The following is an 11,992-nucleotide window of genomic DNA, read 5'->3' on the forward strand; positions in this document are numbered from 1 at the left end:
GTGGATGGCAAATATTTAGTCTGGATCTCAGTTACCAGTGGCATAACGCAGGGATCAGTTCTGGGTCCTCTGCCGTTTGTGATTTTCATTAATGACTTGGATGAGGGAGTTGAAGGGTGGGTCAGTAAATTTGCAGACGATACGAAGATCGGTGGAGTTGTGGATAGTGAGGAGGGCTGTTGTAGGCTGCAAAGAGACATAGGTAGGATGCAGAGCTGGGCTGAGAAGTGGCAGATGGAGTTTAACCCTGAAAAGTGTGAGGTTGTCCATTTTGGAAGAACAAATATGAATGCGGAATACAGGGTTAACGGTAGAGTTCTTGGCAATGTGGAGGAGCAGAGAGATCTTGGGGTCTATGTTCATACATCTTTGAAAGTTGCCACTCAAGTGGATAGAGATGTGAAGAATGCCTATGGTGTGCTAGCATTCATTAACAGAGGGATTGAATTTAAGAGCCGAGAGGTGATGATGCAGCTGTACAAAATTTTGGTAAGGCCACATTTGGAGTACTGTGTACAGTTCTGGTCGCCTCATTTTAGGAAGGATGTGGAAGCTTTGGAAAAGGTGCAAATTAGATTTACCAGGATGTTGCCTGGAATGGAGAGTAGGTCTTACAAGGAAAGGTTGAGGGTGCTAGGCCTTTTCTCATTAGAACAGAGAAGGATGAGGGGCAACTTGATAGAGGTTTATAAGATGATCGGGGGAATAGATAGAGTAGACAGTTTGAGATTTTTTCCCGGGTGGAACAAACCATTACAAGGGGACATAAATTTAAGGTGAATGGTGGAAGATATAGGAGGGATATCAGAGGTAGGTTCTTTACCCAGAGAGTAGTGGGGGCATGGAATGCATTGCCTGTGGAAGTAGTTGAGTCAGAAACATTAGGGACTTTCAAGCAGCTATTGGATAGGTACATGAATTACGGTAAAATGCTATAGTGTAGATTAATTTGTTCTTAAGGGCAGCACGGTAGCATTGTGGATAGCACAATTGCTTCACAACCCAAGGGTCCCAGGTTCGATTCCGGCTTGGGTCACTGTCTGTGCGGAGTCTGCACATCCTCCCAGTGTCTGCGTGGGTTTCCCCCGGGTGCTCCGGTTTCCTCCCACAGTCCAAAGATGTGCAGGTTAGGTGGATTGTCCATGCTAAATTGCCCTTAGTGTCCAAAATTGCCCTTAGTGTTGGGTGGGGTTACTGGGTTATGGGGATAGGGTGGAGGTGTTGACCTTGGGTAGGGTGCTCTTTCCAAGAGCCGGTGCAGATTCGATGGGCCGAATGTCCTCCTTCTGCACTGTAAATTCTATGATAATCTATGATTAATCTAGGACAAAGGACATTGTGGGCCGAATGGCCTGTTCTGTGCTGTATTTTCAGTTCTATGTTCTCTGGAAGTGGGTTACCCGGAGCAGATGGAGACAATAGGGACCGGCCCGGGACATTCAGAGGAAGATGCCATCGTCACTCCAACAGATCCATAGCCGCTTGGAGGAGTCCGAGAGGCTACGGACGCAGGATCTGGCTCCGGCAATGAGTGGTACTGAGGCCAACACTGCTAGGGTGGTGACCGCAGTGGAGAGCCTGGTGCGCGACGTTGACACCATTAGTGAGGGTGTCCAAGGAGTTGCACAGTCGGTGACGGCTACGGCTGAGGGTCTCAGCAGTATGTCTGCCTCGCTGGGGGATGTTACCCAGTACCAGGCTGACCTTAATGAGGTTCAACTGGACATGTCCTCCTCTCAGATGGGCAAGGCTGAGGCCCTGCGGAGCTTCCAGTCGCAGGTGGACATTGCCGAGGTGCTTCAGAGCATGTCCCAGTCACTGAGGAGTATCGCCGAGGGCGTCGACACAACGGTGCGGACCATGGGGAACCGCCAGGGTTGGCAGAGCCAGATGATGCAAGGGCAACCGGGGCTCGAACCAGATGCCCCTCCTTCCCGGGATAAACCCCAAGGCCCTATGGGCACCGAACGTGAGGATGAGGAGCTGGACCTGGCTGTGCATGTGCCGCTGACAAGTGAGCCGGGGTCCTCTGGGCCCAGAGGATGGCCGCCAGGGGCATCGAGGTTGAGGTAAGTTGCAAGGTGCCTCCACCTCAGATATTCATCCTGGGGACACACCTAGACGTAGTGGTAGAGCTAGGAGGGCCAGGCACATTGAGTGTCACTGAGGGCACCGGGGTAGGGGGGAGGGGGTGGGGATGGGGGGGGGGGGGGGGGGGGGGGTTGGGGCTAGGAGGTGCGGCACTACCAGGAATGGGGTATTGTATAGCGCATTGAACAACTCTTTACCCAATCTTTATGATGTCTCTGTCACTTTCTTCCACAATGCAGGCTGACCTCCGGACCCTTTGCACATCTCTCCAGGAAACCCTGCCACCCCCCTCCCCTCCCAACTCCCCATGGTGCTCACCCACCCTCCGGCAATGGACATGTCCCCGGAGCTGGGACCCATCCCCTGAGTGTTCGGATGTTGGCTGCTGCGTGTGTGGTGTTGCCTCCCGCAGTGTTCAAGCACAGTATCCGGGCATCAGGGTGTGATTGGGTTGCTAGGCAATGACTCCCACATGCTACATGGCCCGCCCACCCACGAGAATCCACTTGGATTGTGTGAATTGCTCACTTGAACATGATTGCCAATTCCCTATCCGCAATAGCCTTCAGCCGCACGGCCAGAGGCCTCAGCAGTCGGTGGGGGTTCTGGGTGGTCGGTGGGGAAGACGGGCAGGGCAAGAGTTGCCCCAGAATGGGTTTGGGATCCAGGGGTTGGCATGGTGATGCCCGAGTGATTGCTCCCCCAGGGCCTCCTCCCCCTCCCTCCCTTGGCAGCCCACCCCTGAGGAGGGTCTCCCACCCTCCACCGAGCACTGGGGTGGCAGGCCTAGCACACCCGGGCTCTTTGGCTGTGAGCAAATATGGCTACTTACCTCCTTGGCTCCCCACAGAGGCCCTTACGGCAGGTTAACATTTTTCAGAAGGGGTACTGATCGGCGACAGCGTGACCACTTGCTGGGGAGGCTGATGAATCACGGAAGGCCGTTGGATATGGGGTCACTCTATTTTATTGCATGGAAATTGGGCTTACGTGGTGATAATTGGTTTCTCGCCATGCTAGGGCATCAGAATGGCGGAGGGTGACTGATAGAGGTCTACAAGATTATGAGGGCCATGGATAGAGTGAATGGGCAGCACAGGCACTCGTTCCCAGGGTGGAGGGGTCAGTCACTAGGAGGCATAGGTTTAAGGTCCGTGGGGCAAAGTTTAGAGGAGACATGCAAGGCAGGTTTTTTACGCAGAGCGTGGTGAGTGCCTGGAACGCGTTGCCAGGGGAGGTTGTGGAAGCAGATACATTAACAGCATTCAAAAGGCATCTTGACAAACACATGGAGAGGATGGGTATAGAGGGACTAGGAAGTGCTGAGGGTTTGGGTCAAGGGTGGTATCACGACCGGTACAGACTTGGAAGGTCGAAGCGCCTGTTCCTGTGCTGCATAGTTCTTTGTTCTATCCCAATTTCACCTACGGGAGCCAGCCGGTTGCATTGCAAACTGTTTGCCGCCTGGTGTGGATTTTGTTTTGGCTCTCCCGCTATACACCGGCCTCGTTACGCTTGAGCGTGAGTGTACCGAGGTTGGAGGATCGCTCCCAGTGCTTTTCAGACTTTTTTACTCGGACTCATTTTTAACAACCGGATATCCTTCGGAACCCACGCTAGCCAGCCTTCGCGACACGCACTGGCTGGCTATTGTGAGCCAACAGTTTCACTTCCCTTTACTGTAACAGACGAGCCTGCTCGGCCGTCGGAATCTCATTTTACAGAATCATAGAATTGCTACAGTGCTCAAGGAGGCCATTCATCCCATCGGGTCTGCGCCGTCCCTCTGAAAGTGCACCGTACACCGGCCCAATCCCCTATCCTATCCCCGTAACCCCACCTAGGGGCAATTTAGTATGGCCAGTCCATCTAGGCTGAACATCATTGGACTGTGGGAGGAAACTGGAGCACCCAGAGGAAATTCACACAGACACGGGAAGAATGTGGAAACTTCACTTTGTTATTTGATGTTATATTTCTGATAATGACTTCAGCAGGTGGGTTAAGATTTCTCTGCAACCGTTGAAAAAAACCAAGAAGTTTGTCCTCGAACTCCCCATGTTTAGTCTTCAAATATCTTTGAGATTTTGAGGGTTTTAACACGTGACGTCAGCTTACGTGACCTGCTCTCTGCCACCGCCCAGGCAGGAAGACTCCAGCGATTTAAAAAAGTCATCAGGTCCTGGGTCAGCGCGCTGACGTCAGGAGGATGCGTTCTGCCTCGCTGAGCTCCGGGCCTGCGCACTGCTGAGGCGGCACGCATGCGCGGAACAGTCGGCATTCTGTAAGCCGGCTGCGGTCAGCGTTTATAAATGGCGGTTGTGCCGTGGGTCGCGACCCAGGGTTTGAAAATGACTGGAGTAAGGTATTCCCATTCGGGCACCCATTCGAGGAGTGGAAATTGGGCAATGTTCTGCCGAGGCTCAGCTGGATATAAAAGATCTTTTCATCTTGCTGTCTGTGGGAGCTGGTTGTGCACACATTTCCTGCCATGTTCTTTTCTTCAAAATATTTTTCTGAAAGTTTGCATTTTTGCACTGATGCAATGGCAACAATTGACATGTTGTCCTTTTTCTGCATTCCCCCTCCGCCCCCCCCCCCCACTTTGCCCCCTTGCCCCATCCCCCGCTCTTTTCTGCTGTCCCCAGATCGTATCCTAGGCCCTGTGTTGCACTGTAGATGGTTTGTTTGATGTTTGTCTTATTATTATGACTTTGTGATGAGCCCTCGGGCCCCGTGTTGGTCTCTCCCTGGGCTCCCCTTTGGTGTTTCCTTGGGTCTCTCCTCACGTCGCCCTCCCCACCCCGTTCCTGTTTGCTTTCTGTGGCCCTGGTGGCTCCCGTGCGTGATTGGCTGGGCCTCCTTGGCACTGTTCGCATTTTTCCTCTACCTCTAGGAAGAACCTGATTGATTGATTTTATTGTCACGTGTACCGAAGTACAGTGAAAAGTATTGTTCCTGCGGCCAAGGGAACGTACACAGTACGTACATAGTAGACAAAAAGAATAAATCAACAAAGTACATCGACATTCGGGATCTTGTCAGGTGCTCTGTGTGCACCACTTCCAGCTGCATGGGGCTTAGCCTTGCACAGGGGTTGATGGAATTGGCCCTCCACGGGTCTTCGCTCCAGAGTCCCCAACCTATTTCTGTCCCTAGTTCTTCCTCCCATTTTTCCCAAGCCTCATCCAGTGGGGAGCATGTCCTTTCTAAGAGTCCTCCATACAGGTCCCCACAGTTTCCCTTCCCCAGACTGTCTGTGTCCAGTAGCCCCTCTAGCATTGGGCTTCTTGGGGTTTGTGGGTATATAGTTGTCTCTTCACGGAGAATGTTTTTGACCTGTAGAATTCGAAGTTTGTTTCCGTTTGGTCGGTCCAGTTTCTCTGTCAGCTCCTCTAAGGTCCCTAGTTTGTCACCCATGTAAAAGTCCCTAACTGCCAGTGACCCCCTTCCTGTCTCCACCACTTGAAGGTGACATCAAGTATGGCTGGTGCAAACCTATGGTTGCCGCAGATGGGGGCCATGATGGACACTTTGGTCAGTCTGAAACGCTGCCTCATCTGGTTCCAAGTTCTTAGGGTCATAGAATCATAGAATGTACAGTGCAGAAGGAGGCCATTCGGCCCATTGAGTCTGAACTGGCTCTTGGAAAGAGCACCCGACTTAAGCCCATGCCTCCAGAGTGTTGTCCCTGTACAGGAGCTCTCCTCCATCCTCGCCCATTCCTCACACTTTCCGCTGTGGCTGCCCAGTGGTAGTATTGAAGGTTTGAGAGGGTCAGGCCTCTCATGATTCTTCTCCTTTCTGGTACTGTTTTGGGAATTCTTGGATTCGTTACTCCTCCGCTCCATGCCGCTTTGTGGGTCTGAGATGTAGAGGAGAAGGTCATCCGCCTAGGGAGAGACTCTGTGCTCTCTGCCCACTCTTCAGATCCCCTTCCAACCTCTTGTCGCTCTCAGAGTGATCGCCAGCGGCTCAATTGCCGGGGTGAACGAGAGCGGGGAATCCCTGCCTTGCGCCTCAGTGCAGCTGGAAGTATTCAGAGCCGGTGACGTTGGACTGAACACTCGCCTTGGGGCTGCAAAGGTGTTTCACCCATGAGATAAACCCTGTCCCTAGTCCAAAACGTTCTAGTACCTCAATGAGGTACTTCCAGTCAATTCTGTTGAAGGTATTTTCTGCATCCAGGGATATGATCGCCTCTGTTCTCTCCCCGGACAGGGGTCAGCATCACATTCAACAGCAGTCTGATGTTCACAGTTAGCTATCTACCCTTATCAATTCTGTGACCACCTCTGGTATGCAGTTCTCCAGCCACTTAGCAGGACTTTCTCGAGTATTTACGTGTCCATATTGAGCAGCGAAATGGGTCTGTACGATCCGCACTCAGTTGGGTCTTTGTCCTTTTTGGGTATCAGCAATATGGTGGCCTGTGTTTGCGTAGGTGGCAGGGTGCACCTCACTCGTGAGTCTGTGAATCTTTCTCGCATGTGCGGGGCTAGTGCCGTCACAAATATTTTGTAGAGATGAGTTCCCAGCGCCTTTCTCGCCTGCATCGAGTTGCTGCTCTCCATGATCTCTCCCAGTCCTAGTAGTGTTTCCAGCCCCCTCCATCTATTGTTCCCCACGACTTGCATGTCCAGTCGACCTCCAGGATGGAGTCGATCAGTTGTTGCCTGGCCGCCCTCTCTTCCCTGTCTCTGTGAGCCTGGTAGGTGATAATTTCTCCCCTAATCACAGCCTGCCGTGGCTCCCAGACGTGGAGGGTGAGACTTCCCCGTTCCGGTTGTTCGTGACGGACTCGCCTGTGGCCTGTGATGTTTTCTGGCAGAAGACCTTGTCGGCCAGAACGTCTGTGTCCATCATCCATGTGGGTCACTGGGCACAGCCCGTCTCCAATCTCACATCCATGTAATGTGGAGCATGGTCGCAGGTTACAATCGCGGAGTATTCCACTCTATTTCTGGAAGCACCGATTTCCTCACTATAAAGAAGTTGATGTGGGTATAGACATTGTGTACTGCTGAGAAAAATAAGAATTCCTTTTCACCCAGGTGCATGAACCGCCTTGTAAACATTCCCAGTTCTCTAGCCATTCCTGTCATTTTCCCTGTTCTGGGGTTTGACCTGCCCATCAGTGGGTCCTGTTCACAGTTGATGTCCCATTATCAGTCTATGTGTGTCAGTGTCAGGGATCTCTGCCATGGTACTTTTTCCAAATTCCATGTTGCCCCAGTTGGGCATGTACACGTTTACCAGGACGACCGGTGCCCCATGCAGGACATTACTGAACATGAAGTGCCATCCGCCTGGGTCCGTAACTGTCCTTCTAGTCGTAAACACCGTCCTCTTACTAATCAGTATGTCTACCCCCCTGGCCTCATCCTGTAGCAGGAATGGTAAGTCTGTCCCACCCAGCCCTTCCTTACCCTCAGTCGGTCCTTCTCCCTCAGTTGTGTCTCTTGGAGGAAGGCTATGCTGGCTTTCATGTTTTCAGGTGGGCGAAGACTCTGTATCTTTTCACTGGGCCGTTAAGTTCCCTGACGTTCCAGGTGACTATCCTGAAGGGGGGTTTTGTCCCCCCCCCACCCCCTTACTGTGGGATCAACCATACTTACCTGGTAGATCCGCCCCTGCACTCTGGGGTTTCCCTTTGTTAGGTGGCTATCCAAAATGACCGCGGTCACCGTTCTCACCATGAGACCGGGCCCCTACGCTCTGGGGTTTCCCTTTGTTTAGGGACCCTCCAAGTTGGCTGCTTGCGGTGCCATCTTGTCCCACGTTTCTGATATCGACCCGTTGAAGCCAGTCTGGAGCCATTTCCCTCCTTATCGCTTTGTTTCCCACATGTATCTGATTCCACCTTCTGCCACTCTCGCTGCCTTCCTGCCCCAATCACATCCCCTCTCTTCTGTCTATTCCCCCCCCCCCCGCCTCTCCCCCCCATCACTGTGTCTCCTCGCCCCCTCCCCCCACCCACTCTCGGCAGATGCTCTCTCCCCGGTGGGAGATGCGCCCTCCCCGGTGGGAGATGCGCCCTCCCCGGTGGGAGATACGCCCTCCCCAGTGGGAGATACGCCCTCCCCGGTGGGAGATGCGCCCTCCCCGGTGGGAGATGCGCCCTCCCCGGTGGGAGATGCGCCCTCCCCGGTGGGAGATGCGCCCTCCCCAGTGGGAGATACGCCCTCCCCGGTGGGAGATGCGCCCTCCCCGGTGGGAGATGCGCCGTGGCACCCCTCTCTCTCATACTTCCTAACGCTAGCTTTCCCACGAGTGTGGCGCCCCCCCCCCAGGTCGATCCAACCCCCTCTTACACCCACTTTGCTGGTGTCACCACTATCTCTTCCTCAACCCCTCCTGAGTTCTACTGCCCTCACCCTCTCCTTCCTATAAGCTGGTTTCCCTGTTCATAGCGAAGCGATGCAGTCCTACGCAAAATTGTCCATTTCTTCTAATCAAATCCCCCGCGACTTTCTCACCCCTGCCTCTCTTGCTGCCTGTCCAGACCATTCGTACAGATAAACTCATCCACCTCGGTTGATGGGGCAGTAAAATAATGTACTTTGCCCAGGTGTGTTACCCAGAGCCTGGCTGGGAATGACTTCCCGAATCTGATCTTGTTCTTGTACCGGGCTGACTTTGCTGGATTAAATTTGGCCCTGCGCTTTGCCAGGTCCGCCCCGATGTCCTGATGCACTCTTATTTTATGTCCCTCCCAGTTGCACACTTTCATCTGCGGAGCCCAGCGAAGGATCCTTTCCCAGTCCTCAGTCCTCATATCTGTGCAGCTGGGCTATTATTGTCCTCGGCTGCTTCCCGGCCCTGGGCTTTGGGCGGAGTGACCTGTGAACCCTGTCGATCCCCGACGGTTAGGGGAAGCTGCCTCTCCAAACCAGCTTGGTGAGAGGGGAAAAGTTTCAGGGAGATATACGTGGAAAGTTCTTTACGCAGAGGGTGGTGGGTGCCTGGAACGCATTGCTGGCGAAGGTGGTAGAGGCGGGCAAGATAGCGTCATTTAAGAGGTATCTAGACAGATACATGAATGGGCAGGGAGCAGAGGGATACAGATCCTTAGAAAATAGGCGACAGTTTTAGATAGAGGATCTGGATCCGCGCAGGCTTGGAGGGCTGAAGGGCCTGTTCCTGTGCTGTAATTTTTCTTTGTTCTTTGTTCAGGTTGCCCAGCATTTGGGCCACATCGTCTGTTGGGTCCCTACCCTCAAACCCACTCTGGAAGGCCCACTATTTGAATGATCTGCTTCCTCAACCGATTCTCCTAGTCCTTAATCTTCCTTTCAGGCTCTCCTGGGTCACCACCAACCTCTTGATCTCGACCTCCAGGGGGAGGCCGGGGACCACTCGCCTCATGGGTCCACCGAGCCTCTTGCTCGCCACTCCTGTTCCGTGCCACAATTCCTTGTGCCCCTGCGGCGTCTCAAGCTGCTGCTTCCTGGTATTTTTGTCATCGGTGCTAATGTTGAGGATGAGGGGATGCTTAGGTCCAATTTTGTGAACTAAATTTGGCCAAAAGTGCCGATTTCTCTGTCATATGGAGAGAGCCACCTGATGTGCGACGACGCAGCCCAACCCTGTCACTTTATTGACCCTTTCAATCACATTTTGATTTGATTTGTTTTAATGTCTCAGTTGCTCTTTGTTTTTTGTTTCGGGCAGTGTCCCTTTAATTCATCCCTTAATTGTCTAAAGACTTTTAATTCATCCCTTAATTGTCTAAAGACTTGCGGGTTGGGTGGATTGGCCATGCTAAATTGCCCCTTAATGTCCAGGGGTGAGCAGGTTAGGTTATGGGATTACGAGGATAGATAGGGGTGGAGACCTGTAAATGGGCAGAGTGCTCATTGGTGGATCACTGCAGACTTGATGGGCTGAACGGCCTCCTTTTGCACTGTAGGGATTCTATGATTTGTTTACTTTAATTTAATTAGTTGGAGATACCCAAAATAGTTTAACGTCAAGGGATGGGATGGATCCTCAGAGTTCAGGGCTGAAAGCTTGGTGGCACAGGATGAAGAGGCAATGGGGCAGCTCTCTGCCAGGACCCCACGCCTGCCAGCCTGAATCAATTAGTCCCCAGAGGCAGATATAACCGTCCAGTTGACCTTGGCCACTATGGATCAGCAGACAGATAACCCTCCTGTAAGAACCCCATGTGGTATTGAGCCTAAGGGAGGGAAAACTCAGACTGAAGCGGGCAGCAGGGTAGCACAAGTGGATAGCACTGTGGCTTCACAGCGCCAGGGTCCCAGGTTCGATTCCCCACTGGGTCACTGTCTGTGCGGAGTCTGCACGTTCTCCCCGTATCTGCGTGGGTTTCCTCCGGGTGCTCCGGTTTCCTCCCACAATCCAAAGACGTGCAGGTTAGGTGGATTGGCCATGATAAATTGCCCTTAGTGTCCAAAAAGGTTAGGAGGGGTTATTGGGTTCCGGGTTACGGGGATAGGGTGGAAGTGAGGGCTTAAGTGGGTCAGTGCAGACCCGATGGACCGAATGGCCTCCTTCTGCACTCTATGTTCTATGGTCTATGAAGGCTGGAGGCAAGGCTAAGTGGACAATGCCATTCGCTGCAGCCAGCCCTCTTCTGGAAGTGAGAGGGCACCTGAGCCGCGAGTGTGTGATCACTGCTGATGAAGCTCTGGAACTGGCTGCTTCCAGTTCCTGGAAGATCAGTGGGTCAGGGGAGATAATGATGGTCAGCAGCTGTGGTACCATCCTCTCTCCCTCGCAGAATTCTGATCGATATCGGGATGGAGTCAGAGGATATGGCGATTGTGGTAAACCACTGTTATTATATTTTATGTATTGTGGTAAACTGTTACCATACTACATACATTGTGGTAAACCACTGCCTGATGGCTCCGCCTCCCCTCGGGCTCGGTATAAAGGTGGCTGACCTCCGGCCCTGCCCCAATTCGGGATCAGAGGCCAGGAGGCTTTCTGTTTAGCTTATTAAAGCCTCAGTTTCGTTCACTACTCGTCCTGTGATTAATTGATGGCACATTAATTTAATAAGCTAAACTTTTAAGATGAATTCATCACTCAAGCCTGATCACCTGGAGCTGGGCCCACAAGCAGCCAACGCCACTGCGACATTCGAGTACTGGCTAAGCTGATTCGAACCTTACCTCGGATCCTCCACCAACGACGTCACCGACCTCGAAAAGCTTCAAATACTCAACGCACGGGTGAGCCTGCAAGTTTTTCTTCTTATCAGGGACGCCCCCTCGTATACGGAGGCGATAGTGCTGCTGAAGGGACAGTTTGTAAAGGCAGTAAACGAGGTTACGCCAGGCACCTCCTTGCCACGAGGCGACAACGCCCCGGAGAATCACAAGCCGAATTACTGCCCAGTGGGTACTCGGCCGGAACTGTTCTTGCCAGGCGGCATCGGCTGTCAAATACATGGAGCTGATCAGGGCCGCCTATGTCGCGGGCATTAAATCCAATTACATCCGCCAGCGCTTGCTAGAAGGGGGTACACTCGGCCTCCCAGAGACAGTGCAGCTCTCAAACTCGCTGGAAGTGGCTTTCCAAAACATGGAGGCCTACACCTCCGAGCACGCAGCACCCTCGTGGACGTTGTGGGCGCTGCCATCATCCAACTCGAGTCCGTCGCAAGCCTGTGCCGCGCTGCAGCCCGCCAAAGCCGGAAGCCCGAAATGCTACTTTTGCGGCCAGGGTAAGCATCCCAGACAACGCTGCCCTGCACGGAACGTGATTTGCAATGGGTGTGGGAGGAAGGGCCACTTCGCCAAAGCCTGCCAGGCCCGACCTGTCCCTAAGGTTCCTAGGCCCAGCAGCGCTGCCCGTTGCCTGTCGGGGCTGCCCCCAGCTGCCGCGGCACCCGCCATGTGCGACCTGTGGGAGCCGTCATCTTCGCTGC

Source organism: Scyliorhinus torazame, chromosome 3 (assembly GCF_047496885.1).
Source record: "Scyliorhinus torazame isolate Kashiwa2021f chromosome 3, sScyTor2.1, whole genome shotgun sequence".
Taxonomy (NCBI): domain Eukaryota; kingdom Metazoa; phylum Chordata; class Chondrichthyes; order Carcharhiniformes; family Scyliorhinidae; genus Scyliorhinus; species Scyliorhinus torazame.